This window comes from Meleagris gallopavo, chromosome 1, assembly GCF_000146605.3.
Source record: "Meleagris gallopavo isolate NT-WF06-2002-E0010 breed Aviagen turkey brand Nicholas breeding stock chromosome 1, Turkey_5.1, whole genome shotgun sequence".
NCBI lineage: Eukaryota > Metazoa > Chordata > Aves > Galliformes > Phasianidae > Meleagris > Meleagris gallopavo.
In genome coordinates, this window is record NC_015011.2 from 108,579,987 (window position 1) to 108,595,092 (window position 15,106).

The window sequence follows — 15,106 nt, forward strand, 5'->3', positions numbered from 1 at the left end:
AGGCGGGGTGGGAGGGCGGGCACCAGGTGTAGGGGAGTGTGGTAGGGGACTGACGTAGAATGACTAATATTAGCAGAGATCTTAAAGACCATCTAATTTCAATCTCTCTGCTATAGAGAGGGCTGTTACTCAGTGGATCATGCTGCTCAGGGCTTCATCCAACCTGGCTTTGAGCAGCTCCAGGGATGTGGTGCTACTCATCAATGTGGGGCTCTGACTTGTGTGGCAATGTAGAACCTGCTCCGTGCCCTCAAAAACCGGCCTGGCTTAGGTCAGGAGGGTCATGTTGGCCATCACACACTTTGTACTCAATCCCTTGTTCACTGGGTTCTGGAAAGTCACAGAATCACAGGGTTGGAAGGGACCTCAAGGATCATGAATCTCCAACCCCCCTGCCACATGCAGGGCCACCAACCAACTAGACCAGGCTGCCCAGGGCCCCATCCAATCTAGCCTTGAACACCTCCAGGGATGGGGCATCCACAGCCTCTCTGGGCAGCCTGTTCCAGTACCTCACCACTCTCTCTGTAAAAAATTTCCCCCTGACATCCAAAAAGTCACTGCAGGGAAGCAAAACTTGCTCATTTTGTATCTTCTTCCTTCTAATTACTTTTCATTTTATGCCATAGTGAAGTTGGTTTTGGTAGATTGGCAACACAATGGCTGTTGTTTGTGGTTTGACAGTATTTTACACTGATGGTCATAACAATAGTTTCTCTTAGGCCTTATAAATGTACTTAGAAATATTCCTCCTTATAAAGGAAGAATAACTGTACAAAAAACAGGCTGAGCAGTCTACTGCAAGTAAAATGTATCTCATATTTTATTTTTCAATAAAAATATTGAAAAGCATTTACAAATACCCTTTATTTCATATAAAGTTCATAGTGTCATTGTAGCCAATAGGACTGTTCACAAACATGAGTGCTTGCTGCATCATGCCCTGACCCCTTCCTGACTCCAGCAGATGTTTAAAATGCAGCTGCCTTAAAAAAGGAACAGCAATTCCAGTAACAATTCATTTCTTGGACAGTAGTTAACAGAATGAAGGCAGTTCAGTCACTTTTCATGATTAGGATCCAGATACTAGAAGCAGAAATCACAGGCAAAGTCTGAAAAGATCTTATTTCCGGAAACAGATACTGCCGCTTAGCTTTGTATTGCAACCTATGAGCCTCAGAAGTTTGTTTATTAGAGGATGCACTTTTTTTTTTTTTGCAACTTTTATTTGCTCACTGCACACCTGCCTCCTACTGTAGTATAAACTCAGGAAACCAGTAGGAAAAAAAACTTGCAGATAGTAGAGTGATTTCCTGCTCATGTAGCAACTGAGCTGTCTCACTGAGTAGTAAAATAAGTGCCAAACAGAAGGGAAGATCAGGATTTCAGCAGCTGTACTTGCAGATGAAGGAGTGGGACAAGCACTGTCAGTAATAGTGTGCTGCTAGATCAGCCAGTCCCCTGGTGGGGACCTGCTGTGAGGCCTGACCTAGCCTCAGTTGTCAGGGGAACTGCAACTACAGCAGCCTACAATGAGCTCCAACAAAGCTGAAGTTGCTGGTGGTTGGGATTCAGCACTAAAAGCAGCCTGTGACATGTGTTCCCAGAGTATATACTTTACATGATAAGCAGAGCAAAACTGCCTTGTTTGTTTGTTTTGCCTTAATGCGTTAAAGCTTTCAGGTGATGTGTTGAAATGCATACTTCTTTCTGGGGAACTAATTTGGCTTTCGCTGGTGTTTTGTTTTTACTGTTGGAAGTACAGTGGGTTCTGACTACCTTGTTCACAGACCTTTTTAATATCTTGTGTAGCACAGTGTATTGCCAACAGCAGAAGCTGTCCTCCCAAGCACTGCTTTAGCTTAGACAGTCCATAAGTCTTGTGAAGCCTGCTGCCACTGAGATGTGTGCTTCTCAGACAATAGTCTCAACTAATAGACCTGGAGGTGCTATTAGAGAACAAAACAGCTGCTCCCATGTTGGAAATGGGCCTTTGAACATGACAAGCAGAGATCTTACGAAGTGTTCAGCAGAAGCACATGCCTAAAATTACTCATTAAGTGTAAAAGTTTAAAGAAAATTGCAAAGTTCTGTGGTGCATGTAAGTGTTACTGTACTGGTAGTGTTTTGATGGGTAGCTGGTACTTGAATAATCATTGTCTTTTTTCAGACTTGTAAAATAGTAATCACTTTTCTACTGAAAAATAAACCCGCTCCTACCTTGCTCTTTGTTTCCATAGTAGTCTTCCATACCTCAGGAGCCCCTTAGACTAGCGACAGTAGACTACATCCACACTTCAGTTTTGAAACCCTCTGCCTCTTCCTGCATCCTGCTCCCCCCTGTGCTCATCCTGGCTGTACGTGTGCCAGTGTCTGAAACAGCACCAGCACTGAAACACACCTGAGAGTAGGTCTGCACCTACATGGAACCCTCCATGTAGGGAAAAGAATTTCTGTGCTCTGCATTTTATGTGTTGCTTCCATCTACAGGTATCTGTGTGTGAATCAAGAATTGAAACCAGGTGCCCTTTTTTTTTATGACTTCATCAGGTGCAAATCGGCTTGTAATTAATTCAGTGTCAAAGAGCCAGAATTACATCTACACTAGAGATGTTAGAAACATTGCAACTGATTGTATGAGCATACTCTCCACAGGCTAGTGACTTAGTGTGGATTACACTACCACCCCCAACTCGTTTAGATCTACATGGTTAAATGCTGCCACAAACCTTCCTCTGCTCAGGTTTGTCTTAAACCCAGTGCCATACTAGATACCTCAGTTACCTGATGAGAAGATGGTGACACCCTTACTTGGTTTCCTGGTTTTCAGAGCTGGGGAGATGAGAAAAGAGAAGAAGAGAAAAAGGAGGTAGGGAAACAGTGTTATGAGAGGCAGAACAAGGAGGAAAGAGAAGAAAACAGTGGTTGTGAAACAAAAAAGAACAATAATATACATTATGCATTCAATAGAAAATGGCATGCACTTTTTACCCAAGCCCAGAACTATGTGTTAAAGAGATAACTGGAGCTCTAGGCCAGTACGCACCTGGCTTCTCAGGTTAGAAGGATTTTGTTAACAATGGGTGTGTAGAGATAATTAGCTGACAGACAGCAAGGCCTTTAAACAATGTTACTAGCTCTCTGCTTGCCACGTCTGAGAACAAGGCACAAACATGAGGAAAGAGAATCCATTTAAGATGCAGCATCAAAAATTAATTAGAGAAAGCAACTTATGTACACTATAATACAGCTGTAGCTGGTAATCTCATTTAATTTGCTTCCATTTCTATAATTCACTAATCACCATGGTTATATAAGCAGATTTTATCAAAGATCCTTAATTATAGCAGCCCAAGTAAATGCTATACAGCACAGAGAAGAGTGAGATCTCTTTATCCATATGGGCCTGCGGAGGAATGTGTTTATGTATTAGGAGCATGGTATACAACAATGAAGGATCATTGTGCCACGTGGAGAAAGTCCTCTCCGTGCATTCACTCCTCTACATCACTCATAGGTCAGCACAAATCACCATCAGGGCCCTGCTTTGATGCCAGCTTTAGGGTAAATGTAATTAGTCAGGCATGAGGTACAGTCAGTGGAGCAGGAATGAATGGCAAGGAAGAGGAGAGGAAATGCTGAGTGTTAGACTAAGTGAATAGTGTTAGACCTAAGACTTCAGAGCATGGATGAGAGATCTGGGTGTGTTAAAGAAACTTTATCTTGGGGCATTTTTTGCAATACCAGCTGTGGTTAGGAACACTGATGATTTAGCTGTTACTATGAGAGTGTGCCTTACAACTGAAGAACAGGAAAATTAATAAAGCTGTAGGACTTTTAAGTTAAGCATGTTATTTTATGTTGTTTAGCATTTTTGTACGGGAAACTTCTGTGAGGTCTGGGATTAAGATGTCTCATTATGTTGATTCCTTTACATAGGTGGCTTTCTCTCCCTGCCCGGAGGAGCTTACAAATCCCATCCTCCTCCTCTGCAGCAGTGGTATAGAAATCAAGTGATTTTCCTAAAGGCAACCTAAAGAGAGCAAGCAAGAAGGTACAAGTTGAGCAGGAGATGTTCAAAATGAACATGAGAATTTAGCCTCATCCCTTGCTCTCTGACTGTCCTTGACCCCCAGTGCTTTCCCCAGATTTGGGCAACTTGACTGCCATCACCATGGTGTGAGGGAAGTGTGGTAGAAGGCAGCATCCCTGTTATTCTTTAGAGAAAAAGAAAAAGGAAAAAAAAAACAGACAAAACTTTTTTCTTACACTCTTAGTGCCTGCCCCTAAGAGTGTAATTCTCTCTTTCTCAGTCCTCCTTTCCCAGCCTGGTGAAGTGCTGCCCCAAGGCTTATCTCTTGACCTGTGGCACTCCTACCCCTCTACACAGGAACTGTGCCTTACCGTAAGGGCCAAAATGATTGACTGGAATATAACCAGAGTCAACCCAGCTGGTCCTCTAAGAGAATTTCTCCCCCTGTGCTACCCTGTGCAGTTTGGATTGTTTCATGGGACAAGCTGATCTCATTGCACCCCTCTCAGTATTCTTGGAAAACTTCTTGGGGTGTTCCTTGCTGTTCCCAGGTGCTTGGTGTCGGGTAGAGAGCAGAGATGACAGCTCAGCAGCAACAGCAGGATTGGGTGGAAACGTTGGCAAATGTGGAGGAAGCCCTGTTCATCACACAGGTGTGCTGTGTGGTGGGGAACTGATTTCCACTGGCTGATCTGGCCAGCAGGAGCAGTGAAACTTCCACATCCTCCTCACATCGGGGTGGAACGATGCAGGTCGGCACAAGCTCTTCCATGGCTGCATGTTTCTTGTATACCACCCTATCTCTCCAGGATCACTCCCAGTTTAGTTTGAAAAGGACTTTAAAGATCATTGAGCTCCAACCCTCTGTTGTGAGCTGGGTTGCCACCCACCAGCTCAGGATGCCCATGGCCCATCCAACCTGGCCTTGAGTTGAGGCAGCCACAGCTTCTCTGGGCAGCCTGTGCCAGGGCCTCACCACCCTAAATTAAATCATCCAGTTCAACTCCAGGCTCCACACAGGACCACCCAACACCAAACCCCATGTCTTAGAGAGTTGTCCAAACTCTCCTTGAACTTCGTCACAGGGGGCAGTGCTCACAGGGCTGGGCAGCCCGTTCCATGCCCACCGTCCCCTGGTGCAGCCCCTTTCCCTAACCCCCAGCTGCCCCTCCCCTGACACAGCTCCATGCCGTTCCCTCGGGCCCTGTCGCTGTCACACAGAGCAGAGCTCAGCGCTGCCCCTCCGCTCCCTGTGAGGAGCTGCAGCCGCCATCAGGCCTCCCCTCAGCTCCTCTGCTCTGGGCTTAAAAATAGCAGGTATTACTGTAAGTGAAGTAGAGCAGGAGTATCAGAGCAAGCTCTTGGGGGCAGGGGTGAAATCTCCTGCTTGTTCCGAGGGCTGTCTGCAGCTGAACTCTGCTCACCACTCACAAAGTCACTTGCCAGATTTATCCTGAAATACACCTTCAGAAGATGTATTTTAGAAAAGGAGTCGAGGTGTAATAGTCTGCATGGAGGGAAAAGCACCTCTGTCTGTTTCCCTTTGCCAGAGGAGCACTGAGTGGGTGCTCTGCAGCTCTTTTGATTCACCAGGCCCTGAGATCTGGTAAACATACAGGCTGACAGGTACGGATGGACATTAGACGGTGTCCATACTGTTCCCATTTGTCGTTGACCAGTACAAAATCATGCCTTGGCTCCAAAGGACCAGAAGACACATTTAGAGAAATGATGACTGCAGGAGCTCCCTTGAGCTTTCATTTGCTTTCATGTAGCTCCCTCCTGTGGCCGCCATCTAAAAGAGCTCACCCGATGCAGCCGTACAATTACTGGCACGAACTGAGCCTCTGAGTCCCTCTGGTTGCTGAAATCTACGATACAATTATTGTTAGATAATGAGCAGGCTTTGTGCATGCTAGATTAGTTGTCAGAAAAAGATAGAAGAAAATGTTTTCACTGATGTACTAATTTGGTTATTTGTGGATGGCTAGGAAAAACAGACAGCTTTCTGTAATGTTTTGCTGTATTTAAGAATATATTTAGGCTGCTTTTCCCTAATTGCATATCTTGTGATTATTGCTAGAAAGAAAGAGGCTACCAGGTAAGTAGAGATAGGACAAGAGGTAATGGCTTCAAGTTGCACCAGGGAAGGTTTAGGGTAGATATTAGGAAACATTTCTTCTCAGAAAAAGCAGTGTGGCAGTGGCACAGGCTGCCTAGGGAGGTGGTTGCACCATCCCTGGAGGTGTTCATGAAATGCATAGATGTGGAACTGAGGGACATGGTCAGTGGGAATGGTGGGGATGGGTTGAAAGTTGGACTAGATGATCTTAATGGTATTTTCCAACCTTAATGATTCCATGATTCTGTGCCTGTGAGGAGACTCGAATGTGGGATCTGCCTTGGAGGAAGGAGAAGTAGGTTTGGAAAGGCTGCCTGACCTTGTAGGGGATCACTCAGGAAATTGTTATTAGACCAGGTGATACGACATATCCAGGAAATCTCCTGGAGGAACCAGATGGCTGTAGGGAGTCCCTGAGTGTGTGTGAATGTGACACCTTAGGAACTGATGGCAGAAAAACACGTCTTGTATGGTGTGCCTGGCCTGGAGAAGCTGCAGTACACAAGCTCTGCTTTCCCAGCTTTATTGCGTAGGTGCTTTGGGAAATGTTACCCAAAGCCAAGCTGCTTATTTGCAAAACAAGAAACTCTAATCCTGTGCAAACATTACTTTCCATTATGACTTGCAGAATGGCTGATGCAGATTCAATCGATCTGTTTAGTCAGTGCTGTGAAAGCACCAGCATCGACTCTTTTGGTGTTGATGCAGCTAAGAGCTGTGCCACCTCTTGTGAGTTCTTCTCTTTGTAGCACTTCATTCTGGGGCAGTAACTGTAGCGACAGACTTCTTTGCTACCAGCTGATTAAAACACTTAAAGGATTTTCATCACTGTACTTTCTATCACCTGGAACAGCCTTCATTTAGCCATGACACTTGCCAGGCTCAGGGTCCTGGTCTCTTGGCCTTGGACACACGTGCATGGTGCTCTAGTTCACAGCCTGCAGAAACCATCCAGATCTCTGAGAGGCTGCAAGGATGGGCTGGAAGCACATGGCAGTGACCATGCAATGCACATGCCATTGCAATCTTAATGAGCTTGTGTTTTGCCACCTTGAAATGTTGTTGGGGATGACATCTCCACAAGGCAAAGAGGCTCTGCTGGTGTCCCTTTGCATTAGTCGTTACAACAGACCACACTAATTCTTTGCAATGACTGAGCAGCAGCAGATGTCCATCCAAGCCCTTTTCTATGCCCTTCTTCACGCATGCTCACTCTGTCCTTTGTCTCTCTCAATAAATAAGCAGATACAATGAGCACCCTAAGGCAAGATACATGACACTTTAATCAGTATGCCAATGTCTACAAAAGAGCCTACTTCTTTTTATCCCCATGTAAACTGCTTTCCTAAGCAGTTGTCTTCATTGGAATGCCCTGGGAATTTTGCTGTACTGTTTCTAGACCAGAAATGCTTTTAAAGCCACAGCTGTGAAAAAATGCCTTGTTGGCATTGCTTGGTTATTGAGCAGGTATATTGATGTAGGCTCATTAACAGCTGCTGTTGATTTACCCATTCTGATAAATAGCTGGATTAGCAAGGTTAAATCTTACAGCTGTCACTCTTTATTCTGTTTTGATATGGTAGATTTTGTGTGTCTGCTCCTGAGCACTCATGAAGTCCAGCTATAGACTGGAGGAAAAAAGCAACACAAATTGCTGCTTGATTCATCTTTCCTGGAGATAGCTTGTTCTCAGTCTCTCCCTGACTGGTCCTTTTGTGACTGGCTGTGTGTCAGTCCCTCATCCAGCACTGAGTACCAGAGATGCTGCCTCTAGACATGCTGCTTGCCCACGGCCTGTAGAAGTCCATGCAGTGGTGGAAGGCTGAGATGCTGCAGTTTTGCAGCTCTACCAGTTTTGAGCAAAAGCATGATGCTGAATGTAATGTGAGGTTCACATACCACTTTTGGGTTTGTGATGGACTTGCTGCAAAGGTTCCATCACCTGCAGGAGTGAAGGGGCCTTCTTGGCCATGGAGGCAGCAGCTGTGCTTAGAGAGCTTAGGTCTCAAACTTTGCATTTCATGTCTGGATTTTGTACACCATAGGGAACTTGAGTATATCAGGTCACAGAAGGCCCCTTCTGTGTTTTTGCTCTGGACATGAGCTTCCCTTAGCATTGCTTTTGGGGCCAAGGAAATGTACCCAGCTTGGAAAGTAAGAACGCACGAGCAACTTAAAACGAGTCCTTACCTCCAAAGCTGCTGCTGTCTGGAAGACAGAAAGCTAAAAAGGAGTGAAACAAGGCAACATCATCCATGAAACCTCAACTCTTTCCTTTGCAACTTCTTTTGTTGAAATGGTAACACAGCTTATCTTCTTTCGTCTGTCTGTGCCATAGACACATTGACTTGGGGCTGCTTGGGAAAATCCAGTTGTCTGTGGCCCAGAACGAGCTGGAAGACGAGCACTTAGAAAACCAAACCTTGGTTTAAGGATGAAAATGAAAGCAAAGGTCATTTGAAAGTGAGAATCTATATCTCTCCTTATGTGGAGAACAACGTTGATACAGCAAGCTGATGGGAAGGATGAGATTCCTTACAAGTTAACTCAGGTTATCTTCAGGCACTTTGTGTATTGCTGCTTTTCAGAGGTTCAAAAAATTATTTTACATTTGACTGGAAACTGTAACAGAGACCCCACTAACCCCTTCAAGAGCTGCTCAAGTTTTTCAGCCCCCTAGAGCATGTTTTGCACGAGTGCTTCGTAAAAGAAAAGCCAGCTTTGCAGTGTGGTAGCCTATGGGAATAGATGCTAAATGGATGTAGAGCATACTGTCATTTCGACCAAAGACTGCACATTGCCTCTGATATGCTGTGAACACACTGGAAAAACTGCCTGCACTACAATTTACAGAGATGGAATAGCACTTGCCAAGTATGGTATGTAACTCATGAAGTAGCCATGTTAAAGTCCTTGCAATAACATTCACAGAAGGTCGTGTATCTACTGCTTTGTGTGAGGACATTTACTATGTGATGTTGCAAGAGCTACAGTTCTTTTATGTGGTCTGAAGTTCTTGGGCTCTGTAAATCCCAGAAGGAAGGGAGCTGTTTTCGATAAGGCTGTCCTCAATTCCTCAAAGACATATTCCATTCTGTTTTCATACTTTCATTGATTACTGCAGGTATCTGCAGTACTGCTGGCTGTTTAGTTCCTTGACCAAGCCGTGTCCCTGCAGGCCAAGAGAACCCAGCTACCTGGATCAGAGCAGGGAGTCAAAATGAGGTGGAATACCTGCTGTAATGCACAGAAGCTGAAGGACTCGGCGGCCATCAACAGTCTGTTGCAAGTATAGAAGATTCTCTGGTTTTCAGAAAAACAAATTTCAAAATTCTAGAAGCAGGTTGTATAGGAGAGGAGGAACAATGTGCATGGGGACTGGGGCATGGTTGGTATTAGCAGCACAGGTTGGAAGAGAACTCTGAGTGCCAGGCAAAGTTGTGGGGCTTTAGGGAATGCCTTTTCCCTTAGGAAACATCTCTTTCTCCCTCTTTGAACACCTTTATTCCACTTCTGGTCTCATGCGAAACTCATAAAGTTCAACAAGGCCAAATGCAAGGTCCTGTACAAGGATCAAAGCAATCCCAAGCAGAAATACAGTCTGGGTGGAGAACGGATTGAGAGCAGCCCTGTGGAGAAGGACTTGAAGGTATGGACTGGTGAGAAATTTGCCAGCATGTGCCAGTATTGTGTACTTGCAGGCAGCAAGACCAACTATCTACTGTGTTGCATTAAGAGAGGGTTGGCCAGCAAGGAGAGGGAGGTAATTTTCCTCCTCTGTTCTGCTCTCAGTGATGTCTTGTCTGGGGTACTGAGTCCCAGTCGGAGGCCTTCAGCACAAAAAGATGTGGAGTGTTGGATCAGGCTCAGAGGAGGCCATGAAGATGATCAGGGCCGGAGCACCTCTCCTATGAAGACATGCTGAGGGAGCTGGGCTTGTTCAGCCTGGAGTTGAGAAGGCTCTGGGGAAACCTTGTAATAGATCTCCCGTATGCAAAAGAAAAAGCAGAGGAGGGACTCTTTATCATAGAAAGTAGCGATAGGACAAGGGGTAATGGCTTCAAACTATAAGAGTGTAGGTTTAGATCAGATATTAAGTAGGAAATCTTCACTGTGAAGGAGATGAGACAATAGAACAAGCTGCCCAGAGAAGCTAGGGATGTCCAGGAAGAAGTCCTTGTCTTAGAAAGGAAAAGATCTGATGCACACTAGAAGACCACATTTGGTTACAACAAGTCAGTTACTCTCTACTTCTCATCTCTCTTGTTCCCAAGTCATCCCTGGGGTGGGAGCCAGCTTCCAGAATAGGTGAGGACTCTAAAAGAAGATGGCACAAGGAGGCCATAAAAGCAGTCAAATCTTTATGCTCTTCATATGATGATTTGCTTTTCTCCAGGGAGTTGTGAAGGTAGCAAGCAGCTCCTGGGAAGTTAACCTGGAACAAGGCTGTCAGGCAACACAGACCCAGAGAAAGACTGAATAGAGTTTTTGTCAGAACAGAAATACACAGAAGTAACCCAGTGAATGAAACCTGGATACTCAGAGGAGTAGAGTCATAAAAAACCTTGGATATAATGGAAGATTGGATGCATTGAGTCGGTGCTAAAACAGTATGTAGGACTACAAGTGGGTCATTTTTCATGTAGCTCAGCAAGACTGCACAGTATCCGTCTTGTCATGCAGTAGATGGAGAGGCAATATAAAAGGATTGGGCAGCACTACCCAGTGCAAATTTCTATTTGCTCATCTGCCAAAATGCTATCAGAAACCTCAAAACTGCGACTCATCAAATGCATTACTTAAACCTTTATAACTGAGAGCATCAAAATTGTGTCACTGAAAAGCTGTTCTGTGATCTATAGGTCATTGTGTCACTCTTGTAAGTGAAAAAATATTATGCAAGGACTTCTGTGCTTGCATGCTGTGACTTTAGATTTTGGACCCTGTGTTTAAAAATTAAAGTTCTAACATTTCTTCTTCTTATTGCACTCAGAGCCACACTTCTCCTCCTCCACACTGTTCCTCTGGGTTGTAAAATTCAAATTTCCTCCCTTTCTTTTACTGAACAGGTGCAGAGGGGATTTTTCTATTTGCTTGTTTTCTCTCACCATGTTTGGTCCCCACAGCTATGACCTTTGACAAAAAGCATAAAGCATATGGGAAAAGAAAAAAAAACAAAACCAAAGAGAAAAGATAGATTGGCTTAGACCAGAGCTCCTGTGACAGTTTTTGTCATTTAACCTGAATTATACACAGAAGAGCCCTAGTCACTGGTGTTACATTAGCTGTCTCAAGTTTGTTCCCACTAGCTGTTCCTGAGTAGCACTATCCACTGGGTTAGAGTCTGGGAAACATGATGCTCATTAGCTTCATTATCCCCTACTTTGCTGTCCTCTCCCCAGAAGCGTGCTCCAGCCCATGGCCTGTGTGCTCTTTTTACCTTGATCAAGGAGACCTCTGGCTTTCATCGACTGGTTTCCTTTTTCTGGTGATGCAAAGCAGACATAAACTTGTGGTGCATAATGAGTAAGAAGAAGGGCTGAGATCAAGCCTTTGCGTTTTTCCTGTGCGTGCACAGTGACGCATGCAGAGCCTGTCTCAACGTGGTGTTCACCAGCCTATCGCCCTAATCTTCTTGCTGCTAACCTCCACCACTCTCATGCTAATGCTCATCCTCACATGAGCGCACGTAAAACCAGCAAGGGGATTTGGGAGCAGCTGAAACAAATGGATCAGCAGGGTCTTTCTCTGCCAAGTTATGTTTTCCCAAGGTTCCCATCAGTGTAAAAATAAATTCTCCAAGTCACCAGACAGCTGCCACTATAACAGACTCATCTGGCGTCCATGCGTGAGGGATCAGGGATCATGAGTCCATCAAGAGCTGGCTTTTTTACACACCATTTGGCCGGATGGACACAGCAACAGGGAAGTTTGCAGGTCCTGTAGCACTGCCCAGGTGCTTGGCGGACGTTCAGAAGTGCACCCTGTGGTTGCCTGCTGAAGGATGTGCTCCCCATAGTAGATGCTGGATGTGCTTGCATTGTGCAGGTACAGTAGGTTGTCTAAAGTAAGTTTAAATAACTTAGTCACACTGATAGCCCGTGTACATACAGTAGCAGGTTCAGAGGTCTAACACTCTAACCTGAATCATTAACACAACTTGTCTGTCCAAACCCCTTTCATCAGTGTCCCTTCTGTATCTGACACAGCCCTCTTGTCTTGATTGGATAAGTCCTGTCTTCTCTGTGAGTTGATCTCCATGCTTTTCTTAACACCAAAAACCAGTTCAATTCCCAGTGCCAGTTTACCTGAGCATTATCCAGTTGATCTCAGGCTTGCTCTTGAGGACTTTGCTGCAAGCATCTCCTGTGATCGGGCAGTTTATTGAGCTTTCCTGTGATCTATCTATGATAGAGCATTTTCTGAGACACCTCTGCTCTTCCTTGCATGCTGTACTTTCCCTCTAGATCACACAGTGAGGAAGTTGGGTACTGAACCTCTGAAGAAAAAAAAATCTACAGGAATAGTCTATAGGCTCTGTAGGAAGATCTGCTCAATGCAAGAATGATCATGTTGACCATGCAGAAACAACTCACATCTGAACTGTCAAGAACACTGGAAGAGAAAACTTCATTTCATAAAAATCAATGAATCATGTTGTAATATATATATATGTATATATGGAGCTGTAAGTATGAAGGTATATTTTTCTTTTATTCTTTCTTTTTTTTTAATGGGGGTTCATGCCAAAATCAATGGATGTTATTCCTCATTTCTTCTGAACAGCAATTAAGGTTCTAATTCCTTAAACTCTTACATGACTTAACTTCATTATTAACTTTAGATCAGTAAGCATCATCTCACAAAAGAATCTTGCAGTCTCAGGTTCTGTAGTCTGAGAAGAATGGTTATTATTCCCACAACAAAGGGAATATTTGATACTGTAAGAACAGAGGCCATGGAAAGCTCTTGGAGAGGAGGCCTGGTTGCAAGGCAGAGGGACTCTGAGCAGCAAGCTCTGTGAAGTTGCAAGAGAGACAGTTTTATTCATGCAGAAGATGAGGGGAGTAAAAAGGGCTCAGATTTTACACCCATTTTTCATAGTGAGAATTTTACTTACTGTTCCAAGTCACCATGCTGATACTTACCTCTTCTGTAGAGTGCTCAGAGATCTACAGATGGAAAGAAGCACCATTACTCAGCAGCTGTAAATTTCCAGACCTGCTTCTCTTCCAGTTCTCCTGCTCTCCGTGCTAGATGCTGTCTTCATGTCTCCCACACTGCTGTACTGCTGCAGACTGGGAAGGGGAGAGCATCTCTCATTCACTATGTAAATCCATTGGTGAAAACATAAAATGCATTGTGCTTCTAAAACTTGCTGAGCTTGTTTGAATAAATGCCAAGGATTAACAGCATGTAAATTCACCATTGATTTGACAACAATGATGTTATGTGCCCCAAACACTGATGGGATTTGTTCAGTATTTAGGATGTGGGCTCTGAGGTGGAAAAAAGGGATTGCTTGTAATTTTTTAAGCCTCTTTGGCTGCACCAAGGCAGACTGTTGGTATTATATAAATTCTTTAGATAAAATAAATATCAGTCTTTGCATAAGGAGAGTGGATATTTAACTTTTCCAGTATAAAGCTGAACAGTAAATCTGTGGATTGGTATAAGCCAGGAAATAAAAATAGCCCCATCTCTTTAAAATAGGGAGGAAGGAGCTGTGGGGATGGAAATCCCAAAGAGCAGCAGTAATGCAGAGGTCTTAAAAACAGTGAGACAAAGATGCCTAGAAATGTCATCTCTACTATTTGGCTCCTGTGTTTGCCTCTCCCTGCCTCCAGTGGTAACTTTACAAGTGCTGTACCTGTGCAACAAAAACAGAGCTCCCCAAGAACATGCTGACATCTCTTTAAAACAAAACCAACCCAAGGTGTTGTGTTTTTTTTTTTTAAATACACTTGCTTATAAATAGGTTCCTAGATCTGTATTTAAACTTCTTAGTACAGGGCCTGATTTTCAAAGATGCTCAGCGGGCAACAACCCTCTCACTATCTGCTTTCTTGCTAAGAGCTGTCCTCAAAGAGGGGTTTTCCGATGTTTATTTTGCTTTTAACAAGAAACATTCGTTCATCTAGTGATAAAAGAATATAAACTACGTCTCCTCTCACTTCAGCCCTCCCATTGCATTGACCTTGCAGCCCCAGCCATAATTAATCAAGGTGTGCAAATTTTACTGATAATATGACCTCACTTTCTCCCATCAATAGGGACTTAGTAGGATATCAGTAGTACCCAAAACTCAGAAGAAATTATTGCTTTAGTGCTTTTCATGGTATTAAGTGGCACCGGGGAAAGTGAGGCCATCTGCAGCTGTGCTCAGTCACTCTTTCCTCCATCAGCATCCCAGGGCAGGTGCGATAGGTTGGATAATCAAGTGTCAGGTTGGATATCAGGAACAATTTCTTCTCAGAGCAGTGAGGCAGTGGCACAGGTTGCCCAGGGAGGTGGTGCAGTCACTGTCCCTGGAGGTGTTCAAGATGTGGCGTGCGTGGATGTGGCACTGAGGGATGTGGGCAGTGGGCATGGTGGGGGCGGGCTGGTCGTTGGACTTAATGATCTTAGAGATCTTTTCCAACTTTTATGATTCTATGATACTGCTGTGTGTGTGTTATGTGTGTATTTGAGGAACAGAAAAAGAGTTTTCTAGTGAAAGGACTCTTACCTTAAGAAGAAAAAATTAAATATTGTGTGTTCACTGCTAGACTAATCGCATAATAAGCGCTTAGCAGCTTGGCAAAGGATAAGCCAATAAGATAATATTGTCTCCCCAGTGAGCCTGACTACTTGGCTTTAGTGCTTGTGTATTGACTTCAATGGGCTTCTTGCATCCTTTCCAAAGCTGGGTCTGTGTAAGACTAGGAAAAGTATGTTGTTTTTTTTTTTTT